General features: G+C 33.4%; 1 protein-coding gene across 4 annotated transcripts in view; it reads left to right on the top strand.

The window, feature by feature from the left end:
* Ptprk (protein tyrosine phosphatase, receptor type, K) overlaps nt 1-23274 on the top strand; it is a 515496-nt gene that overhangs the window by 291158 nt on the left and 201064 nt on the right. The gene's annotated exons all lie outside the window — the stretch shown is intronic.

Genomic DNA, 23274 nt, shown 5'->3' with positions numbered 1-23274 from the left:
CTTGCTACCATTCTATTATGAATCAGGTGTCCTTCTTTGAATGGCTATTTTGATGAACTTTTTATTTCCAGCAAAAAGAAAAAAAAATCTCTGATCATTGTAGGTGACAATATTTTTAAGAGATCTTTTTCTTTCAAGTAAACATGGAAAAACACTTTACCATTTGGAAATTATCTTTCTCAATAATGCTGTTATCATCGGGGCAGTGGTCATATCCTAGACGGAAAAGTCACTGAATAGTGCTGCAGTGTGATAACTATTTTACAGGAAAAACAAAAATCTATGGCCAGGCCCTGGGGGCTCACACCTCTAATCCTAGCTAATCAGGAAGCTGAGATCTGAGGATCTCAGCTCAAAGCCAGCCCAGGCAGAAATAAATGTCTGTGAGACTCTTATCCCCAGTGAACCACCAGAAAACCAGAAGTGGTGCTCTAGCTCAAGTGGTAGAGTACTCACCTTGAACTGAAATGCTCAGGGACAGCGCCCAGGCCCAGAAGTCAAGCCCCACAACTAACAACAACAACAACAAAATCTATTGTTAAAAATTTGCTCAACTGCTTAATGTCCATTGCAGAATACAGATGTATTTCTTTTGTTATTGCCTTCAACATACCTGAAACCAAGTAGTGAAAAAATAAATAGGTGAACTGAACTCAAGTAATGAATAAAATAGAAATAAAGTTTTATGTATCTTTTCTATCTATATTGTTATGAATTGAGGAGTTGTTAGCTACATACATATAAAAAATACTAAGAAATTTTGTAAACTAAGTTACTTGAATGCGCTTTACAATGCAGTATTATTGTTTTTAATGACTGAAAATAGTTTAATTTTAAATTAGTTTCAGGAGGCATTTTGTATACATTAGTCATTTGGTTGAAATATTTGAAGTTAGTACAGTGATTTATAAGGGTTTCTGAAAATTCAAAAATAAAACTGGAAATCTATGAGAATATAAGTGTTAGAAAAAATCTTGTTTCTTAGACATCTGTTCATTTTTACTATACTAGGCTACTCACCAAAAATTCTTATCAACAGTGAAACAAAACATTCACTTAGCTATTTTATAATTTATAAGTATTCTTAAATTGGGCCTTTTTAATTTAGTTTTGTTTTTTGTGCTAGTCTTGAGGCTTGAACACAGGTTCTTGAACACAGGTTCCTGAGCTTTTTTTTGCTCAAGGCTATCTCTATTAACCCACAGCTTTACTTCTTGTTTTTGATGGTTCATTGGAGACAAAAAATCATGGACTTTCTTGGCCAGGCTGGCTTTGAACTGCAATCCTCACTTCTCAGCCTCCTGAGTAGCTAGGATTACAGCCTTGAGCATCTGGAACTTAGGCGTTGAATTGTTTTTATATATTAATTGCACTTTTCAAAGGAACCTTAGCAATAGAAGGAAGTATACCTGATCAGCCATCTGTTTAACACTTAGAAGTCCAACGATCTGGTAATTATCATTATTTATACTTTGAAAGTTGTTAAAGATATATTTTTACCTCCAAGGCTTAGCCTGAATCTCACAGTTTGCTTTAAATATTCTGTAGAGCTACAGCCTCCTGTTTGAGTTCATGAAAAAATTGTTCTTTCAGAAGTAGATAAACTTTCTGGAGAGACATGTTAAGCCCACAATCTGAACACTCATAGAAGTCATCGAAATGTAGACACAATGTGGAAACGAAAAGTAGTTTATTCTACATTCTGAAATTAGTATCCCATTTTAACATGGAAAAATAATTTTAAAAATCCATTCTCCTGAGTATATTCCTACATATATTTTATTTTATTAAAATGGTCTTTTTTCCACTTTTATTTCTTATAATGTATATATAAATTACCATAGTCGGTATTGATTTGCTATCACATTCATCTTCCTGATTTACTTTGTTCATGAAAATATTCAATCTGGGTTTTTTTTTATTGTGAAAATACTGTACAGAGGAGTTACAATTACATGGGCAAGATAATGAGTACATTTCTTATCAAGCATTGTAGCCTCCTCCTTCGTTTCCCCTTCCCATCCCTTCCCATCCTCCCTCCCGCCCCCCGCCACCACAATCCTCCCTACCCCACCCCCCAGGAAAGTTGTAAAGTTTGTTTTCAACATAACAACTTGTACATCTCATTGTTGCAATGGGTCCACCTGTATCCCTATTTAAACGATTTGTTTTTTATTTTTATTTTCATCATTTCCATTTTTATCTTATTTTATCTTTATTAAAAGTAGTAGTACAGCATTTATTGTAATGAACTTTCTATTAAGCCTAGGGATTATTTACAATTGATCATTAGTATGAGAGATGTGGAAATTTCAAATAAATTGGACTGTGCTTTAAGGCTAGTGATAATGAATCGAGTGAAATGACTATGTTAATAAACATGGATTCACCTTTATTGAATGTTTATGTTCAGTATGCATATTAAAATGTGTTAAGTAAAACTATGGCTGTATTGCACTTGGAGGTGTTTTAAATTTGAGAATAGCCTCATTTGTGTGGGAGGGGATAGAGTAAAAATAACTTATATTCATAGCTGCTGCCTAACTTATGAAATGCCCTGACATTTTGCATTTATATTAGTCTTTTTTATCTTATTCTTTATTTGAGCAACATTTAATTTGTGTACTCTTCATGGAATTAAATAGTATCAGGCTGAATCATGAGTCATTTTACTTCTAACTAGAGAGATTTTGTTTTTAAAATCATCTTTTTCACATGTGATGAATCGTTGTCACACATGTTTATTATAGTTAATTAATGTCTTCACAAGCTTTGTCTGATTTAGTCTTAGGGAGGAGCGCGGGATAATCAAGTTCATTTTAGATATGAGAGAAACCACGGTTATCAAATCATTAGGATTAGAAGGGTATATGATACTAATCTTTAAACATTCTCTGAAAAGAAGTTGAGTATAATTTATAAGCATGATACATCTAAATATAAAGTCAATACTAGTTTACATTATGATGTCCATCTTCCTTTTCTTTCTTTTCTTTTCTTTCTTTTTCTCTCTCTTTCTTTCTTTTTCTCTCTCTTTCTTTCCTTCCTTCCTCTCTCTCTCTTTTTTCTTTTTTCTTTCTTTTTCTCTTTTCACCCATTTCAAGTTCCAAAGATTTATAAGTATCACCGTCGGCCTCAACCTGGGGTCCAATATCAACAAAAGCCACTTCAACCTGTGATAGCTATCTAAGAATTAATAGATATTTCTAAAGCTTAAAATTCTTTGTAATACAGGGAAATGATCCTTTTGAGATATCCAATATAACCTATCTAATTCTATAAACACTATCTGTCCTGAATACTGGCTTCTACGTGGCACTGAATTCTCCATCTAAAATCAATCTTATTTTACTCAAGTAAAGAGTGCTACTTTTCTAATTGTACAGTCCTAACCATTAATATCTTCTGGTTGAATAAATGGTTACCTTAAAATTGCTATATTTTAATATGCTATAAATGTTAGATCAGCAGGAAGCTTTCAAGTTACTTCCTGTGTGTGTGTGTGTGTGTGTGTGTGTGTGTGTGTGAGTGATATCTTTTTCATGTGAATGTTTTTTTAAGTTACAAAGGAACAATGAATAGTTTCTGCCTTTCAGAAATTTTTGCATTAATTTTCTGTATCACAGAGAAAACAATTTACGAGACTAGATTACTTACCATGTATGATTTTTAAATTCCATATTAATGCATTTGAATCACTGCCATTTTATTTCTGGCAACGGTATCTGTTGTTTACTTTGAAGAATCTGTCAATATTTGATTTTTCATCCAGGCAATTGAAAAGTTTTACTTGAATGTATAATTAATGAAATGTTACCCTTTTTTGGGGGAAGAGAATGTGTATTTATAGTATCTCAATATTGATTTGCATTATTTTCAAATCAACATCTTAGGAATCTATACCATATTTTTTGTTTTCACTAATCGTAGTAGATGTATCATTATCATACTTTTCAATTTGGTGAATTTAAGCAAATCATTTAGCGATTTCTCCAATGATAGACTCGGGAATCTAATACTCAACTCCATTATGTAAGGGGAAAAAAGCCCTAATTATCATTTTTTTTCCTCTTCCTTCTATCCACCCAGCCTGTCCTGACCCTTAACATAGTTGAAATGTATAAATGAAATTGCAGTAAGTAAAATCTTGGAGACTTTTTTTTAAATAGAAGCTGAATGGCTAACTCTTTCCCTAAGAAAGCATTGTCTGATGTTCACAGCTTCACTTTTTTGAAACTACAGAAGACTCAAACATAAGCTACATTTTAAGCACTTTAAAAGGTTTAAAAAGTATGAAATGTGTTTATCCATTTCTGAATATGTCCTGCCTTGTTGGCAAAGCTATTTATTTTTGTTGTTTACTTTCTAAGGTACATTAAATTCATTTGGTAAAGTACAATTACCTGCTGCAGGGTCTCTCAGGTTGGGGTAGGTGGAAATTACAGCTTCTCTTGGCTGAAGCCACCCACGTCTGCTTCCCGCTTCTCAATAAACTGAGGGGTATGATTATTCCACTGTTAGTCTGCAGCCCCACCCATGCTATTGTTCACATAATGTTTCTTCATGCATTCTATAAATTTTGAAAAGTGGCATAAATGTGAAGCTGTTTTCAATGGGAAGTAATTCAAATACTCCCATGAACAGTCAGAGGAAGTAAGTCCTCCACTCTTCCATGTCTGTTACCTCTGGGTATAACATCTGTTATAGAAGCTGAGGAAAATGCAGTCTCTTTCTCTCCCTCTTATTAAATCAAAATAAAATATGCACTCATCATGCATTGTCTGCCTCACATGCTTCTGCAAGTGCATGTTAAAATTGCTCTTTTAAATTGCTTTCTGCCTTAAACAGCTTCATGATGAACTGACATTTGAGCAGCATCTCCTTCATAGGGAAGGTCAATAGTGCAGGGTGTCCAGAATATAATAGAGTTATACATTCTGGGAAAACTACTCTGTACTCTTGTATTGAGCTTCCATGTTCTTGGCAACTTTTAGTGAAATGTATAGCTCTATGGGGCACTGAAATGCAAAGTGTCTTCTTTCAAACGTAAACATTTACTAAAAATGCATTTTTTGGGTTGTAAATTCAAAACTGAAGGGAACAAGACTTAGATATTTACTAAAAGCCATCATTTGAATTAAAGTTTGGCCCTTTGGCTATGAATTTCATCAAAAATTGTAACATTGATTTTTAGTATGGTGTAAGATCTATCATCAAAGTCTCCTTACCATTGGAACCCAGCCTACAAGCTTAAAAGAAAGTAAACATCTCTAGTAAAAATTCTTTTTTGTTTTAACAGTGTAAAGATGACACTGTTTGATTTAAATCAAAGGCTTATCTCATTACTGAATTTTTTTCGAGACACAAGTACATGATCTTTTGTATTGTCTTTCTTTTGAGTGAGAGTTTAATAAAAGCAATGCTACCAAGAAAACATAAAAAGAAACTGGAAGAAAAGTATTGGATATCAGTTACTCACTTTTCTTAAAAATTAAAAAAATATGACAACAACCTAATTTCAAAGATATATTTGAAATTGGATTGTTTAGTAAGTAATAAGTAGGTTGTTTAGTAAGTAATAATCTCTGCAAGTCACAATCTGTTTCACAGGTTGTGTAGAGAACAATGATCATTTGAGAAACATTCATTCTTCCTTAGGCGTCTGGGTTATGCACTGAGATCTCAAGTTATACAATGGGTGTTTTGCCTCTCAGCCCCTGTGTTCACTAACAACAGACATGTAAACAAAGTAAAATGTTAAGAAGATATGAAGAGAATTCCAAACAGAAGTCACCACTTGTTTAACCCAGTTGTAAACACTGCAGATGTTTTATGGCTCCTGAAAATAAGTGGATGCAGTGGATAGGCTGATTCTGGGCTTGTGGTCCAAACATGGCTGGTGGTATAAGCTTTGGGTAAGCCCTACATGACTCAGCTGTTATAAAGCCTTTTTCCTGAAAATGACATTACTAGCTTGGGCTTTTACAAAGGCCATTCCATCTCAAAGCAAGATGGACTAGAATTGAGAAAGATATAGAGAGCAGAGAGAAGATGAAAACATGCTCATACTTCAAATAACAATATCTCCTTTGATCTTTTCTATCTAATCTTTGTTTTGTTTTGCTTTTTTTTTTTTCCTGGGGCTTGAACTCTAGGCCTGGGCGCTATCCCTGAGCTCTTCAGCTCAAGGCAAGCCCTCCACCACTTGAACCACAGTACCACTTCTTTTCTATCTAATTTTACATGAGAAACAGGACGTCTGTAAATGGAAGATATTACCATTCTTAGAAATTTCAATAAAGATTTTTTTAAACTTTTAGTAGAGATTTTATTGGTATTTTACAACTGAATTACTACTTTAATATATAGCTTAGTTTATTGTTTGAATTACTTTCACCTTTCAAATATTATTAATGGAAGTAATGCTGTGGCTCAAGTGGTAGAGCACTAGCCTTGAGCTGAAGAGCTGAGGGACAGCGTCCAGGCCCAGAGTTCAGGCCCCAAGACCAGCAAAAAAATAAAATAAAATAAATAAATATAGTGTGGATGAGTTCAAATATTATTAATATGCATGTAAATCTCATTGTATGTTAGAGGAGAAAATAATGAACAGTTGAGCACATATTCAAGAGTTAGTGTATGTTTAATGGACTATATCTTTATTTTCAAAGTTTGATCGATTGCCCAAGTTGTACCAAGTTTTATCTTCTGTAGAAGATATTACATGAATAAGACAAAATTCCATTAGGCAAAAATAGGCTAGTGTTATAGCCATAATGGAAATATTATAGTACAATGAAAATAGAGATAATTCAATAGGCCAGAAAGCCATGCATCAATTTGTGACCAACACATTTTTCCCAAGCACTATTAAGTTTTCTAAAAGAGCTGAAATAATGCTATGTTAGCAAACCCAGAACTCATCCCTAATTCCTTATCTGTGATATAATATATAGGATGAGTCCAATCAATTATCACTGCATTGGTTGGTTTGCCTTTCTTCTTTACTTTCCAACCTCCTTTAGAAAATCTATAGGAACAGATGGAGGAATTAAGAGGAAGGAAATAATTCACATTCTAATTTAAATCATCAGAATATTTTTGTGAGAAATCTGAACATAATAAATTTGAGAAATGTTATTCTAAATCTCTATGGAGAGAGGAGTAGTTTTAGCAGGTAATTGGTATCTGTGTATTCAGCCAATGGTCTTTGCTAAGATCTAGCCAAGAGTGATGAAAGTTTAAAAAACATGAAATCATCATGCCTACTATGTGTTTTTTCTAATCTTTACCTCAGAAACAGGATGTGTAATCATACAATTCATAGTCCCTTATAGGTGACATCATGCTTAAAAATGTAATTACCTCTATTAACTAGAGTTGGTTTGTTTTCAGCTTCAATTTTTCTCCTCTGATTTACGTTGTTGGTGAACAACATTTGGCAAACAGTGAAAATTACACTATATTTATTTATCTTTAGTACTTTACCACATGTTGAGTCTGTTAATGTTATCATTAAGTACTCTTTTTATTGGCTCCATTTGTTTTTATTAAATTTTGCATACTGAAAACAAGCTGACAGGTGGAAATGAGTGAAGAACAGCATTAGTCTCATTGTATATCATGAATCTTCCCTCAAGTTTTAGGATTTTTACTTGACATCAGCTAATCGCAATAGGTTTAAAAATAAAAATGATATATGAAGTGAAAATAACAGCCAGGTGCCGGTGGCTCATACCTGTAATACTATCTACTCAGGAGGCTGAGATTTGAGGAGATTTGAGCATCATGGTTCAAAGCCAACCTGGGAAGGAAAGTCCATGAGAAGCTATCTCCAATTAACCACCAGAAAACTGGAGGTGAAGCTGTGGCTGTGTGCTAGTCTTGAGCAAAAGAGCTCAAGGACAGTACCCAGACTCTGAGTTCAAGCTCAGGGATGTGTTAGTGATTCTCTTCCTTTTAATTTGGATAATCTACCTCTTCTGCCTTCAGGTGTCCTGCTTTCTTTTTTGAGTTACATATACATATTCTTTGCTTTGTAATAAGAATGAAACCTAAATCATGTTCAAGTAAAAACATTATCACATTATCTGAGTGATTTTGTTTAATTTTTGCTTTTGTTTTTGAATAATGAATAAAGTGCAGCTAAATGATTTATTTGTGTGTGTGTATTGGTCAAGGGGGTTGAACACAAGGCCTGGGTGCTATCCCTCAGCTCTTCAGCTCAAGGCTAACATCCTACCACTTGAGCCACAGCGCCACTTCCAGCTTTTTTCTGCTTATGTGATGCTGAGGAGTTGAACCCAGGGCCTCATGAATGGGAGGCAAGCACTCTACCAATGAGCCAACTTCTCAGCCCCCCAAATGATTTGTTTTAAAAGTCACTACTCTAGATCCTTCTTAGCTTTTGATGGAATGTCGGTCACTGAAGTTTTCTTCATGAAAGTAGTGGTATTGTACCATTTTTAGTCTTTCATCGTTTTCTTGACTTTTTTGAATCTGAACATGCTAGCATCACTTGGAGAACTCATTTCTAGTTCTTTGCAATCTTACTACAAGATGGTATTATTTATAACCATTTTCTATAATTATAATTATTATAAGGGTGACTCTTTCAACTTCATTGGTCTCTTCTAAACTATAGGTAAATAGCCACAGGAAAAAAACAGATCATTCAGAAGAAAGAGAAAATTGGTAAAGTCCAATCTAGAATCCTATAATATACATTAGACTTTTGGATCCCAGTAGAAAATAAACTTCAAACAATAGGAATTCATGCTATTCCTGTTATACTAGGCCTAATCTATACAAATTCATAGATCACTACATATGATATGAACTAAAAATCATTGACTGATATCCATTTTAATTGTTCCATTTAGACCATATCAATGAATTTAAGATCGAATATTTAATCTTCTTTTGTTGGCTTTGGTATTATTTTCTATTTCTCTATATTTTTCTCTACAATAAGAAAGTAATAAATGATGAAGTTTATTTTTATGTATATGTGTCTGGTCTGTAAACCAATCAGCTTTACACTGCTTTATTGGAGAAAACGACAAGGGGCCACTATCCCTATGTTTGAATTACTTTAAAGTTCATTGCTAAAAGTCCTATAATCAATAAAGAATAAAAAAAATTCATGTTTCCAAATTTTTTTGTAAATTATGTGAGATAGAACACTATGCCACATTTTACAAAGAGGATTTTGAAAAAGCAATTTTCATAACACTTCTGTATTCATATAGTTATAACTGTGCTGGCACTCGAAGGCGGTGGATACTGTTGTATCATGTTCGTAGGAAAAGGGCTTTATAATTAATCAAGTCCTGCGCTTCCATTAATCAGTATTCTGGGCACTTTGGATTCAATTGTGAAGTGATTTGATCAATATCAGACAGCTATTTGATGAGAAAGTGAAGACTATCATTCATTTTGTATTTTCTTGTTTCCTTTCCCTTGAGAATCTCCTGTATGTTACATAGCCTTCAAACCATTGGTAGTCTAAGGTGAAGACTCTTAGTCTAAGCATTCCTATTCTAAAGAATCTTGATTATCTGAATGTTTACTTTGTACCCAGGCATTAGTATAAGCTCTCAGATATAATTCGGGGCTCTCTGAATGCATATCTGTTCCTGAACTTCCTAGAGGGGTTAGGAGATAGGCATGTAGGAAAATAATTAGACTCATAAACAATATTTAAATGTGCTCCATTGTGGTACACTGGAGCTCTGAATGAATGATGAGTAGAATTTTTATCCAGGAGGGATCAGAAGGGCTAGCTAGTATTTCCATTTACTAATACAGACAAAAACCCGCAGTCTCCCCAATGTTTCATCTTCTCACATGTAAAAGAAGGATCCATCATTGAACCTGCCCACATTGATATGTATATATTAACCAGTGATATGCTGAAACTATTAGAAAATCATGGATATTTCTCTCATTACCCATTTTCTTTCAAGCACATGAATGGAGGAAAGATGGGTGAGCAAATGCAATCCTTGCATTCAAAGTGCATTATGTAAAAAGTGAGCAGTGCAACTTGAAGGTAGGATGAAAGGAGGAAAATGGAGGTGGAGCTGCTGCAGAGATGACATTGTTCAAGATGCATTGTACTCAGAGCCTGATGTATGTATATAGCCTCTAAAAGCAAACAATAAAATCAACCATTTTCATGCACATCACCTGAAATAATTCATATAGTGTGCTATATCAGTGTGTAGTACAAAGGTGAAGCCTAGTGTTAATAGATCTTGCTATGCTAAAGCCTGTTTCATGAAAGATATTTTTCTGATAGTCTCAAAAAGTATCCTGATATTACCCCCAAATAAAATTTATATATATACATATACATATATATATATATAGTCAGTACTCCAAATCTTGTACTGTACTGTACCTTTTGTTATTTTTGTGATGTCTTGCATTTATCTATCAATTAATATCTTAATTGTTATATGAAGAAGAATTGATTGTGTGAATTATTTTCACTAGGATATTCAGAAGGATTTGTTTGTTCGTTGTATAGAAATATTTCTCTAGTAGCAATTTAGGGAAAGGATTGAAAGGAGATTTCAGTGAGATTAGAAGGCTGTGCTACTCCTGTGTAAACAAAAATTGATCAGTGCTTGAACCAAGGCAGTAGAGATAAGAATTCCAATGAGGAAGAAAGGTTGAGAGAGATTTGAGGGGTGTAATCAGTAGAATTTAGTGACATGTTGGGAGTGAATTCTGGCTTGGGAAATTAAGGTGTAGTGACAGTTTTTAACTTGAAGGAGTAAACACAATGAGAGAAGTCTTAGCAGGAAAATCTCCATTTATTTTCAGAAATGAGATAGGGGTAGACAATTGCATTCCTGGATCTCTGGTTCAGGAGAGAGTGCAGGGAGCAGGCTGAACAGATTTGAGTGTCATCACATTTTATTCACTGAGTGAAAATCACAGGTACCTTTTAAGTTCTTTAACTGGAAATTGAACCAAGTTTCTTTCTTACATAAATTTTATTCTATTTTTTGTTTTGATTGGTGAAAATTAGCCTGTATACCTTCATATCTTATTGCAGGACCTATTAAAGGCAGAGACTCTAAGTGGTTCTTTTACATAGAAATAAATTTTTAAAAAGTTGTGTTTGCAAACTAGTAAGCTTGTTCTAGATAATTTTTAGAAAAAGTCATCAGTTTATTGAAGTGTGGCATACACTAGTGTTTCTTTAACATTACCCACAATAAGCAATTCAGAACCTTATGGTAATAATAGAACGAAAATATAGTCTAGTAGTGATTTTGACAGCCAATCCTAGGCATACTTGGGAGTGTGTTAATGTATTTTGAGGGTATTTTTTATTGCTCTTTTATCTTCCGTTGTCCTTCTGCTCATTCATGGTACCTTTTTGCCATGCCAACATTCTTCAGGTATTTGCACAAGGCAGCAGGTGAGGGGTATGAACTTGGGATCCAGTGATCCACTAGGACACTGGCATGCTCATTCTGATTCTTGGGATGCTCCTACAGGGCTGATAGTGTTGCACTCAAGTTTAACTATAATTGTAAGCTGTCACAGCTTTTTTTCTTTTTTAAAACATTGTCTCATATGCTATGCCTCTGTACTTTGATTATAAGCTGTGAAAATTAGGTTATGGTTTTCTTTTCTTTCTTTCTTTATATATTTTGTCAAGGTGATGTACCAAGGGGTCACAGTTACATAAGTAAGCTAATAAGTACATTTCTTATCAAACTTGTTACCCTTTCCCTCATTTCTCTCCTACATTACCTTTCTCTAACCTGCCACCCCCAAGTTGTATGATCATTTCCAACATAGTGTCTTGGGTATATCACGATTGCATTGGTCCCCCCCCCCTCACCTTTTCCTTTGTCTCACCATTCTGTTATTCCTCTTCTCTTCCCTAATTCAGATAAACATATATACAATACCAGGGTACCAAAATCAAATATAGAGACAACGGGGGATATACCATAGGGGGAAGAACACACGAAAGAAATAAAAAATCACATAGTACATTAAAAACAACAACAAGGAAAAACCTCTTGTGTCCATATCTTAGAGTTCATTTCATTTAGTGTCATCTTATATGGTTATATGTACATAGCTACTGAGCTATTCTGCTCATCTGCTAAGATTATCCTAGACATATACTAATTATTGGCTCTAGTTTATTCACCCCAACATTACTTCTTTAAACTTTCAAATCAGAATCCTCCTTAAGATGAGATTAAATATTTAGACTTTTAGCATTTTCATGAAAGCAGGGGAAATAAAACACATCTCTCTCTTTCACTGAAGAGTGGAAAATAACTTGCTACTCTGTTCAATTTTGGTAAAATGTCTTATAAACTGAAATGTTGGTCCGCAAATAGGAGATTTTTAAAAATGAATTTCAGTTAAATTATCATTTTTAAGAAGTAACTATATTTACTTTTATTAAAAGAAATGGTGGGGGGAAAGTTTTAGTGATTTATTCTTTAACACATTTCAGTCTTTGAGTATAATAGTTATTTGGTGTCTAGTTTAAAGAATTATCATAATTTTATTATTTTTAAGTAGTTGTATGAGAGTTTCAATTACATGTCAGTTTTTGAGCACAATGCATTAAACGTATCTTTATGTAGTTGTACAAAGGAGTTGCAGTTTATTAAAGCAGTTTATGAATGCCGTACATCTTGTTCAGTGTCACCCCATTTGGGATTCTCATTCATCTCTCAACCTTACCCATTCTCCCCATTTTTCTAGTTCTATTTTCACATATGTACACAGAATATTATACTTTTAAGATGATATTTTTCTTTCAGTTACAGTACTTTTGTAATTTTCAAATAGCCAATAAATCTTCCCTTTCATTTTTAAAAATTATCTTTAAGTAGTTTTATAAAAGGGTTTTTGTTCAACATTTCAGTATATAGTAAGAGTGCAGCTGGATCACTAGCATCCTTTTCCTCATTCCCAGTAAACCTTTCTAAACCTGTGGTTAATCAATTCATTATTTAGTCATATGCAATTTTTGCAAAAGATTCTTCAAATATATCTGTGTTCATCAGTTTTTCATTTCTGTACCAAATATCTGAGATAATTAGCATCAGAAACAGGGTTAATTTTGACTCATGATTTTAGACGTTTTGGCTCATGTGTGTTTATTCTGTTTCTTTGGATCTTGGGCAGCAGCACATCCTGACAGGAAACCACTCACCTCTTGGCTGAGCAGTGAAAAATACAGAATCTAATTGGCTCCAGAGATATAAAACCTTCAACTGGTCTCCACTTTTTCAAAGGTTTACCACACGGAAGTGACCGACTCTAGCCAAAAACCTTTGCCGTAAGGGCTTTGGGGAGCATTTAAGATTAAAATTATAGCGGCATCCTAAAGTTGATTGACCAATCTCTTTATTCTCTTTCAAGAAAATGAATCTCAACCTCTGAGAATAGCTCCGAGTGAATGTAAAATTTGGAACTCTGCTGAATTCTTGGAAATAGGCTTTAGACCCAAGCATGTATGTGTGTACTTGTGAACGCAAAGTACACAAATGGGGCACTCTGACTTCTATCTCAATTTAAAAATGAAAATTGAATTCTGATAAAAATTTCTTCAGAATTAGAAATGTCCTAAACATTGAAAGGGTATAATTATAACCCTTTAATTTGAAGACCTTTATAAAGTGTCTGATTCATGGAGAAATAAATGTGTACCTTCCTGGAGCAAATCAAGGAAACAAATCTGCTCCTACATTACAAACAATGGATAATATTTTAATTTTCATGGTACTGGTAAGGCAGTCGTCACATTCTGATTTTTTAGCAAGGAATACTTCATATAACTTTGTTTTAAAATATCTTCTCAGCTTGGACAGGTGGTGTTTTAGGATTTGGAGTGAGAAATGGTTTGGCAGTATAACAAGTCACATTACCAGTGCCGGCCTTGAAAAAGAAGAAAAAGAATAAGACATTTTCCATTACTACCTACTGTTAAGGTGCTCACATTATCAACAACTCATGCTTGTGGCAGTAATCATGCACTGTCATTTTTTTGTACTAATATGAAAGTGCAATTCAATCTTTTTGACAAATACTACATCACTTCTGCTTGGCAAGATTTTGCCACTCAACTCTAGTTGATGTGTAAGTAAGTTGTGGCACACTGGCTGACATGATCTAAGATTAACTGTGTTGAACAAAGAACATTTTACATGAAATGTTACTCTCTCTTTGACTGTCTTTCTCTGCTCTCTCCGGGACCCTGTTCCTGTAAGTTCAGATTCATTCACTCTGTATTCCTTGACAATAAGCTGCACATTACATCTAAGAAATGTCTTTCAATAAGAAGCTCCCATGGGAAAGTGCATGTGGTTCTTTATCTCAATTGTATGCCGGCATAGGTGTCTACATGCAATGGCACAACTAATGGGGCTTGCTTCTTTTCTTTCTTTCTTATTCAAGCTCATTTTCTGAAGAGATCAATTATCTGGTATTTATACCTCTTGCCTCTGAAAGTCATTCGGGACCAATTGGTGTGAAATGTGGATATTCTGCATTTTTGCTATTATGATTTTATGGTTGCAAGTTGTATTCTCCTAAAATGACCTTTGCAATCATGTGTGGTTTGGAGATAGCTATATTAATTTTTCTTCCTCAATAATGTTTACATCAATCACAGAGTAGAAAGGTTGGAGTAAAAAGGTTATTGGCACTCATGATAAGAGATCTTTTCTCAGATAATTTAATAGGCCAGGGAGTATCTATTTCTATTTTACATACAGTGATTGAATCAAGAAATTATTTTAAAATGCAGACTGAAATTTGTAAATTTTAAATCTCAAATAAGATTATAAAGAAATTGCTCACATCATTAATTTCTTTATTATTCTCTCTCAGAAAAGTAACCTGTACAGAGTGTTTATTTAGGAATAGTTATTGTTAGTGATGTCAATAGATACAAATTTTATATTGATATAGGTAGTACAATGTAGTTTTATCTTTCCTGGCTTTTATTTATGGTAAGCACTATAGTTTTAGTCACTCCCTGAACACTCATACATCTTCCTACAGAAAGTATGTAGTCATATCTGCTTTCTTTATTTTGTTTCAGTTGTTGCATGAAATATATATTACGCTGTCAGTTATTAAAGTTTTATATTTTACTTATAACAACCCAATTACTATTCAATATCCAGGAAAGATGAGAGAGAGTTACAGAAAGGAGGAGTCTGATTGAAATACATTATGTGTGTATGAAAATGAAATCCTTATGTACAAATACAGATAAACAAGCTTATATTGTCATTATTAAATTTTTTTAAATGGCTGCTGGTATATAGAGGATTGAAGTTGGAGACAGCCCATGATAAAAGTTTACAAGACCCCCAATCTTAACCAATAAATATCTAGGCATAACAATAACAAACAAAAATAGTAAAGTTTTGGGTCCTAAAACAAGATGCTATTGGAAAAATACTGAAAGCAGAAGGGCTAGGGACATGGTACAAGTGGTAGAGCACCCTCCTAGCAAGCGTGAAGCCCCCCACTCAAATCCTAGTTCTGCCTCCTCCACCAAATCTAAGTAAAATTAACAAAGCAATTAAACAGCTAATAGGTATCAACCACTTAATCTAAACACTCTGCTTAGTATTTCCTATAGGATTTTTTATTGACATTCCAATGACCATGCAAGAGTTGATATCATTAGAGTTTCATTTCCACAAGCAGGATCTTAGACAAGTGAATTCTCCTTCCTGAGGTCACACATTGAGCTGAAATGGAAATCCAGACAAGACTCCAAAATCCACAAACTTAGCCAAAGAAATAACAGTTTTCATAAGAAAATAAATCAGAAAAAGAGGCTTGCCTTGATATGAGGATGAGAAAAAAGTATATTCTGTGCAGTTAAGGCTGATTCAAGAATAAAATAGAGATGGTCTAGAAAAATGTCTGTAATATGTATCCTGGCAGTCCTTGTGCATACTCTCTGCTTTTTGTCCCTACCAAATTGCTGTCTTTAGGCTGTGAGTGAATTGATTTTCTCAAAAGAATGTCTCCTATAAGTAAATATTAAAGCCAGAGGGAAGACTTGTTGGCCAAGTGTCCTGAGCAAAATCTAGGAAACATGCTCATAACTGAGAACTAAAATCTAGAAATTGCTTTCTTGTCCTTAATTTTGATAAATATAAAATCCTGGTTTAAAATTTTTTACATAGGCTGTATCGTTCTATTGTCTTTTAAGCCATTATGTTTATCAATATAGACATCCTTCTATGTCATCTTTAACAAAATGTTTCCTAGTTATTAACAAAATTAGGATGGGACTGTTCTGGGGCATGTCCATTTTAGTTGCTATTGTCACATTTATCTTACAGTCCCAATTGCTAAGTGTATATAGTTCTCTATAATATTATTATACCTTTTCTATTTAATATCAAACCTTATTGTTTGGTGGTATGTGTATAAAATAACAAGTGTAAATCTGGGATTTTTTGTAATGAATGGTGGCAACACAATGTTCATCTTCTCTCCCTCCCCCTCACCTTCTCCCTTTTCCACTCCTCCATTCCTTCTCTTCTTTTTGGTAATGAGATACTGCCAAATTAAACCCAAGGCCTCAAGCTTTCTAAGCAGTTGCTCTACCACTTGATTCACTCCCCAGTCCTTATCTTTTGTTTTATGTTTTCTTTTTTGAACTTTTTTTTTTTGGTGAAAATACCATACAGAGGGGTTACAATTACATGGGCAAGGTAATGAGTACATTTCTTATCAAGCATTGTTGCCTCCTCCTTTGTTTCTCCGATTCCCATCCATTCCTTCCCCCGACCCCTCCCACCCCTGCCAAAGTAGTAAAGTTCGTTTTTTTGACATAACAATTTGTACGTCTCATTGTTGCAATGGGTCCACCTGTATCTCTATTTCATTGTGATTGTGTAGAGGATTTTTAATGTCTGAAGTGTGCATAAAAACTAAAACAATTCAATACCATCAGTTAACTCTCTGTGTGTGTGCGCATACACACTCACTTACTTCCAGTTTGCAGATATTCTTGTTGTATTCTTCCTCCCTCACATCAGCAACTTGTTGAAGGCTTGTAATCTTTCCTTATGTCCACCTGATTGCATCCTTTATTCTTTTTTTTTAAGAAGTAGTCATTCTATACCCACCAACAAACAGAGTTATTATGACTAAGGATTTAAAAAGTAAAAAATGTTGAGGACTTAATTCTGTATTTCACTACTATTTAAATATGGAGATACAAATTCAGATTAATAGTATTGGAGCAGATGCACACCATTTGAATTTTTTACCTTAGGTTAGCAGTGTTTGAATAAGCCATGATAGAACTGGCACACAATCAGGTAGTATTTTCATATACAAAGCTCAAGAAAATTTAAAGATGGTGGCAACCTAGTATATCTACTGAGTGAATGTTTCCTTCTATGAAGAATACATCTGAGACTTAGTAGACTTATGAGTTAGAGGAGCTATGATTATAGGTTCATGCTTCTTTCATGAACAAAATAGGTATACTTTCCATTATGTGAGCAACACTTTTGAGCTTGAACAGTGAATATTTCCATATATTGCTTGTTTCTGATTCATTATTAATTCCCCCTGTGAATCCCCATATATGAATATTTTGTGTCAGTGGTGACACTAGTAGGAAAAGCTTAGTGAGAGTTAACTGTAGGATGTCCTACAGAAGAGGGTGAGAAACAACAAGGTAAATACATTTCCACAGAAAATAATCCTCTAAAATGGGGATTCTAAACTTAGGCAGCCTTAAATTGCTCAGGCAATTGGGATGTGAAAAGTATTATATCTAATTTTCATTAATAGCCACATGTAAATTAGCATTTCTTTAATTATAAATCATTCACAAATCACAATATTAGAGTAGTTGTGCTCAGTCCTCAGCACTGGTATTTTCAGATATGCCATAAAATATGGAATCTCATTAATGATATTCTTATTAGTAATTTGAAATTGTATCAGTTACTAAATCAACTTTTACTTAATGCATTAGTAATTATTGGTTATTGAAACACATATAAATAAAAATTTAGCAGCTGCCAGTAATAGCAACTTGTTTGAGGTTTCATTCTATGGGTTTTAAACTTTTTTCACCACAAGGGCACTAGATTTTAGTAGATTGCTGAAAGGTGACACAACATAAGAAAACAAAAGCATAAAAATTCTTGCTTTAGTCAGGTCATAGTTTTTTGTTTGTTTTTGCTTGTTTTTTTGGATTCAGGATAGCTAATACAATGAAGATAAAGTTGGTAACTTTTTGTTTTTGTTTGTTCTGTTTTTTGTTTTTTTTTGTTTTTGTTTTTTTTCCTGATCCTGGGACTTAAATCAGGGCCTGGGTGTATCCCTGAGCCTGTTTGTGCTTAAGGCTAGTGCTCTTCCACCTGAGCTACAGTGCCACCTTTGTCTTTTTCTAAATAGTTTATTGGAGAAGTTATGGACTTTCCTGCATGGGCTGGCTTCAAACCATGATCCTCAGATCTCAACCTCCTGAGTAGCTAGTGAGCCACCAGCACCTGGCTAGATGGAATAACTTGTTCAATGCTCGCTCTTCCTGTCCAAAAATTCAAAGCACCACAGTAAACAAAAGTTAGAATGGAAACTGAATTTGAAATACTTTTCAGTAAGAAAAAAGTACTTTTTATAATAAATGATAGCACTGTTTTTGTCTTAGTTTTCATTTTGCCTTTGTGAAGTAGTTTTAAGAGGAATAACTTATACAAAGATAAAATGCTAAGTAGCATCTAATATTATGCTTAAAAATGAGGAAAAGTCCCATGTGTTTTGGTGTCCACCCGGCTGTTTTCAGTGAAATTTTGATGATCTCTGAACAGGATTCTGTGCAGATCCTGTCAATATCTGTAGCTTTCTGAAATTTGTTTTATGGCTCAATTTCTAAAATTAATAGACCTCTTCCAGATAGAGTTGTCTATTAACTAAGTATGCCTTATTTTTTCTTTAATTACCCTTTTAATCCATTAATCAAGCACATTAAAAACATATTTGGCTTATTTTTTAGTTGAAATACAGCCTTCACCAAGGATAGGACAATTAATTATTTCTAAATATATTTGGATCCATTGCTTTCACATCCCACTTTTTCTGTGTGAGAATTTTCAGGGCAGTTTTAGGAAGCATGGGAAATAGTCCCACATTCCTGCTCTTCTTGCACTTACTGGATGGTGAAGCTCCAAGGAAAGCTTTCTTCTCTTTCCTGTTTTCACTTTCAAACTGATAAATATACCCAAAGACACAAAGAATATAAGAGAAAATATAGTAAAATTACTAGCAAAAATTCAATCGTTAGCTCATTGGTTGTCATACATCATATATTTTTATTCACACACATCAGTCTTAAATAATAAGTGAAATAGTTAATCAGCTTGTAAAATGTGGAAATCTGATGGTCCAACATAAAAGATAAACATGAAAACTGGTGTCTTCATTGGGTTGTATAATGGTGCATTGGCACTTGCTGCTATTTAAATGTCATCCCGATTCCCTTTCTGTCGTGCTGATGTTAACCTTGTAAGCTCTAAATTGTCTGGAAGTTAATGGTCTGTTATATGAGTTTAATAGTTCCTAGTGAAAGAATATTAGATTATATTATGCAGTTTGAAATGTAACTTGATCTCATAATCATAAATATGACATAGTCTTGGTTGAAATTAGGGTCTTTTTTGCTACTGCTGCTATTGTAGAATAAGTGAACAGGTTTTTCTTTTTTTGCATTTCTAAATAAAGCAATGATCTGTTAGATCATTTATTAGATATATTTATTTGCCTATTATTCACACCTTAGTTTAGAAGGTAGTGGAAAAGGGAAAAGATGAACATATGTTATAAAGAAAAGTGTTTATTTTGAAAATCAAATTTTAAAAATTATTATCTTAAGGTTGGTAAAATTTCAAATATTATGTTCTGTCAGGACCCATATATACCCTTGTCAGAGTTTAGGAGTTGTTTTTTTTTAATTTTATGAGTGAAATTTGAATTGAAGCTAATGTAACTGACAAGAAGGAAATAGAAGCAATTGGCTTGCACTAAACAAGTTTGAATGGTTGTTAATGTGAATGACTTTCAGGCAGTGAATGTCAGAACAGTAGATTACTTTCCTTACCTCAGGCATTTTAAGCATCTCCTGTGGTAGGACTGACATAATTTCTCTTCCTCTCTATTTCTCTCTTGAAACTGGGAAGCAAAGTAATTGGAGTCTAGTAATTTTGGCCTATGGCTGATGAAGATAAATCATAACGACCTATAGAATATATACCGACAATTCGCATAAGGCTACTAGAACATGAACTTTCAGTAATGCATTAATCAAATGTTGATGCATTCTGATTCATATTCAAGAAAACCATGGATCTGTTTATTGTGACTGTAACTAGTATTTTGCATATTTGACTAAAAGTCAGATGCCAAAAATTGCTTCAAATGTAAGTAATTATGTTTCACATGTCTTATCCTTTTCTTTACATTTATAATATATGAGTTCAATTTATACTTGTTTAGCACAAACCATTAGAAGTTTTAAAATACTAAAGGTGGAAGAGAATTTAAAACCATCTGCTCCACCCTCTCTCCTTAGGGCTAATAAATGTTTAAATCTTCTTGAACAGATGGAGGTATAGTTATCTTAAATTTTATAGAAATAGACGTCTTAAGACATTCAAACTTTGTTTTTGGATTGGATCATACCTCATTTTATTTAATGTCATTTTCTAACTTCAAGTAGACTTTTGAAGACTAGCCTCAATGAATCATACAACTTCTTAACAAAGTGTATAATTGATATTTGTATCATATGATTTATTAATTGCCTTCAGTGCATTAAACTTTATGCTAAATATTTACATGTATGGTTCGAGTCTATGCAGGGGTCAAAGCAGTTTAAGGTTTAGATTTAGGAAAGGAAGGTTTGGGAAAGGTCAGTAAATTAGCCAAGTCACATGATTAATGAAGAGTTTCTGCATCTTAGATTCAAATTTTTGTTTGAATTCTCTCGTACTAAACTACCTCTTCAGCTTTCCTCTTTAGTACTCAGTTTTGGCTTTTATCATCTTATCCTGCTTTATTCATCTAAAGGGGAGATGTCATTGTTTTCAAATTTTTTTACATTATCACCCTTACAAGCTCTTTTAGAAAATTTTCCTTTAATCTCTCCTGGTAGAAATTTAAAACACAAATACATTGTACACTTGCTTATTTGCTGTCTTTAAATACACATAAAAACCCATCTTCATGGCCTTGGGAATGATAGTGGTCCTTCTGAGAATGAATGTGATATATCATAATTATCATTTTTGAATTAAATAAGCATATATTTCTTTTACTTAATCTGAATTTTAGGTTAATTTGTTAGGGCATGAAGAAATTTTTTACAAATGAGTAGCACTCATCTTCTTAAAAAATCAGCTTTTCAGTTCCTTGAAGATAAGAAAGATTATAAAGAATTGTATAAATATAAATATGGACTGTATAAAATAAGTGAAGTTAACATTGGTATTCCAATATAAAACTTGTTATTGAAATAAAATCTCAACATATTAATATAATCTATCCTTCAACTTTATGCCAAATATTCTGTTTATCCACTACTATCCCATTTTATATACATTTTTATTGTAAAAATACTGTACAGAGGGGTTACAGTTACATAAGTAGGGTAATGAGTACATTTCCTATTGAGCATTGTTACCTCCTCCTTTGTTTTTCCCCTATCTCCCCTTCCGTCCCTACCTCCTCAACTCCTCCCCCCGCCCCCGAAATTGTAAAATTCATTTTCAACATAGTGTCTTGTACATATCATTGTTACAATGGGTCAGCCTGTATCCTTATTTAAGCATTTTGTTATATCCCTTCCCCTCCCCCAAATTATCTGATTCCCATTTTTGTTGAATCCCTATTCTTCTGTTTTGACATCACAGTTTATTGCCATGGAAATGATAGATAGCTCACATTTATCTTTATGTCTCTGCAGTAGTTGTTTTTTTTTTCTTAAAGGAGATTGCCATTTAAAGATAGACTTTATTGGCACTAGTGGACTTTTTAAAGATAATATACCTCTTTTTTGTTCATCTTCATTTTCTTTGGAAAGTTTTCTTTGTGAAGGTTCTAAGTGGTACTTCTGAGAGTATCAAAACTTCATTTTCCTTTCTCTAATTTCGTTTGAAAACAAATTGAGAATTATGATGCTTTGTAAAAAAATAATAATGATAGGCTTTCCATGACTGTTATTTTATATGTCAAATACACTTTCTTGCAACTATTGGTCAAGAAACTATAGTAACAGAACATTTTGCCAATTACAGCAGACAGGAATAAGTCCCTTGGTAGGTTCTTTCACTACATGATGCCAAAACACAATGGAAATTACTAGGAACATTTAAATATTTTTTCTTTTATATGTAGCTTTAATCCACTTCATTGAGTCAAAACCAGGATGAATTGAACATTGAAATGCTTTCTTGTATCTTTCAATTAAACTCATGATTGAGATATTCACATAGATGAAAGTAATGGTTTAGAATTTAAAAAAATATTTTCCAATTCCCCCCCCCATGAAACTTATTTCTATCTTATATTGAATTTGGCAAATTTTCACATGTAATGTGGTCATATTTAATAGTGTCTTTGTCTATCAAAAGTAATTTTGACCTTATTTAGTACACCATAATATATTCAGGATTAAAAGAGTACTATACAATAAATCAGAAACAAACTTTTGATCCTCCCCCAAATAGTTTTCATATATCTTAATCCTGAGAAGTTAAGAGGAGCTTCAAAATTTATTACTTGTGAAGGCTACTTATGCCAACGATTGCATTTTCTAGGTTCATATTGACAAGCAAGGTAGTTTATATCTTACTGATGGGAAAATATTAAGCAACCTTGTAGGTCAAATTAGGGAAGGGAAAAAAATAAAAAGATCTAACAAATGTCTGCTTCTTAAAAGTTTGGAAGAAACAAATATACCTGAGGTAGCCAATGTACAAGTATGTATGGAATGACTTAGTGAGTCATGTATTTGCAAGTACTAATGCTTCAAAGGAAAAATATGAAAAAATAAAAAATGGGAACCAGGAAGCTTATGTAGACTTACATACATTCACCCTTGATGACTTATTTTATTTTATTTTTTTAACTTTTTAAATTTTTTTTATTTTTTATTGTAAAGATACTATACAGAGGGTTACAGTTACATGAGCAAGGTAATGAGTACACTTCCTATTGAGCATTGTTACCCCC

This window comes from Dipodomys ordii, unplaced genomic scaffold (assembly GCF_000151885.1).
Source record: "Dipodomys ordii isolate 6190 unplaced genomic scaffold, Dord_2.0 Scaffold97, whole genome shotgun sequence".
Taxonomy (NCBI): Eukaryota; Metazoa; Chordata; class Mammalia; order Rodentia; family Heteromyidae; genus Dipodomys; species Dipodomys ordii.
Note: the sequence above shows the minus strand (reverse complement) of the source record. Positions and strands in the feature narration are given on the sequence as shown.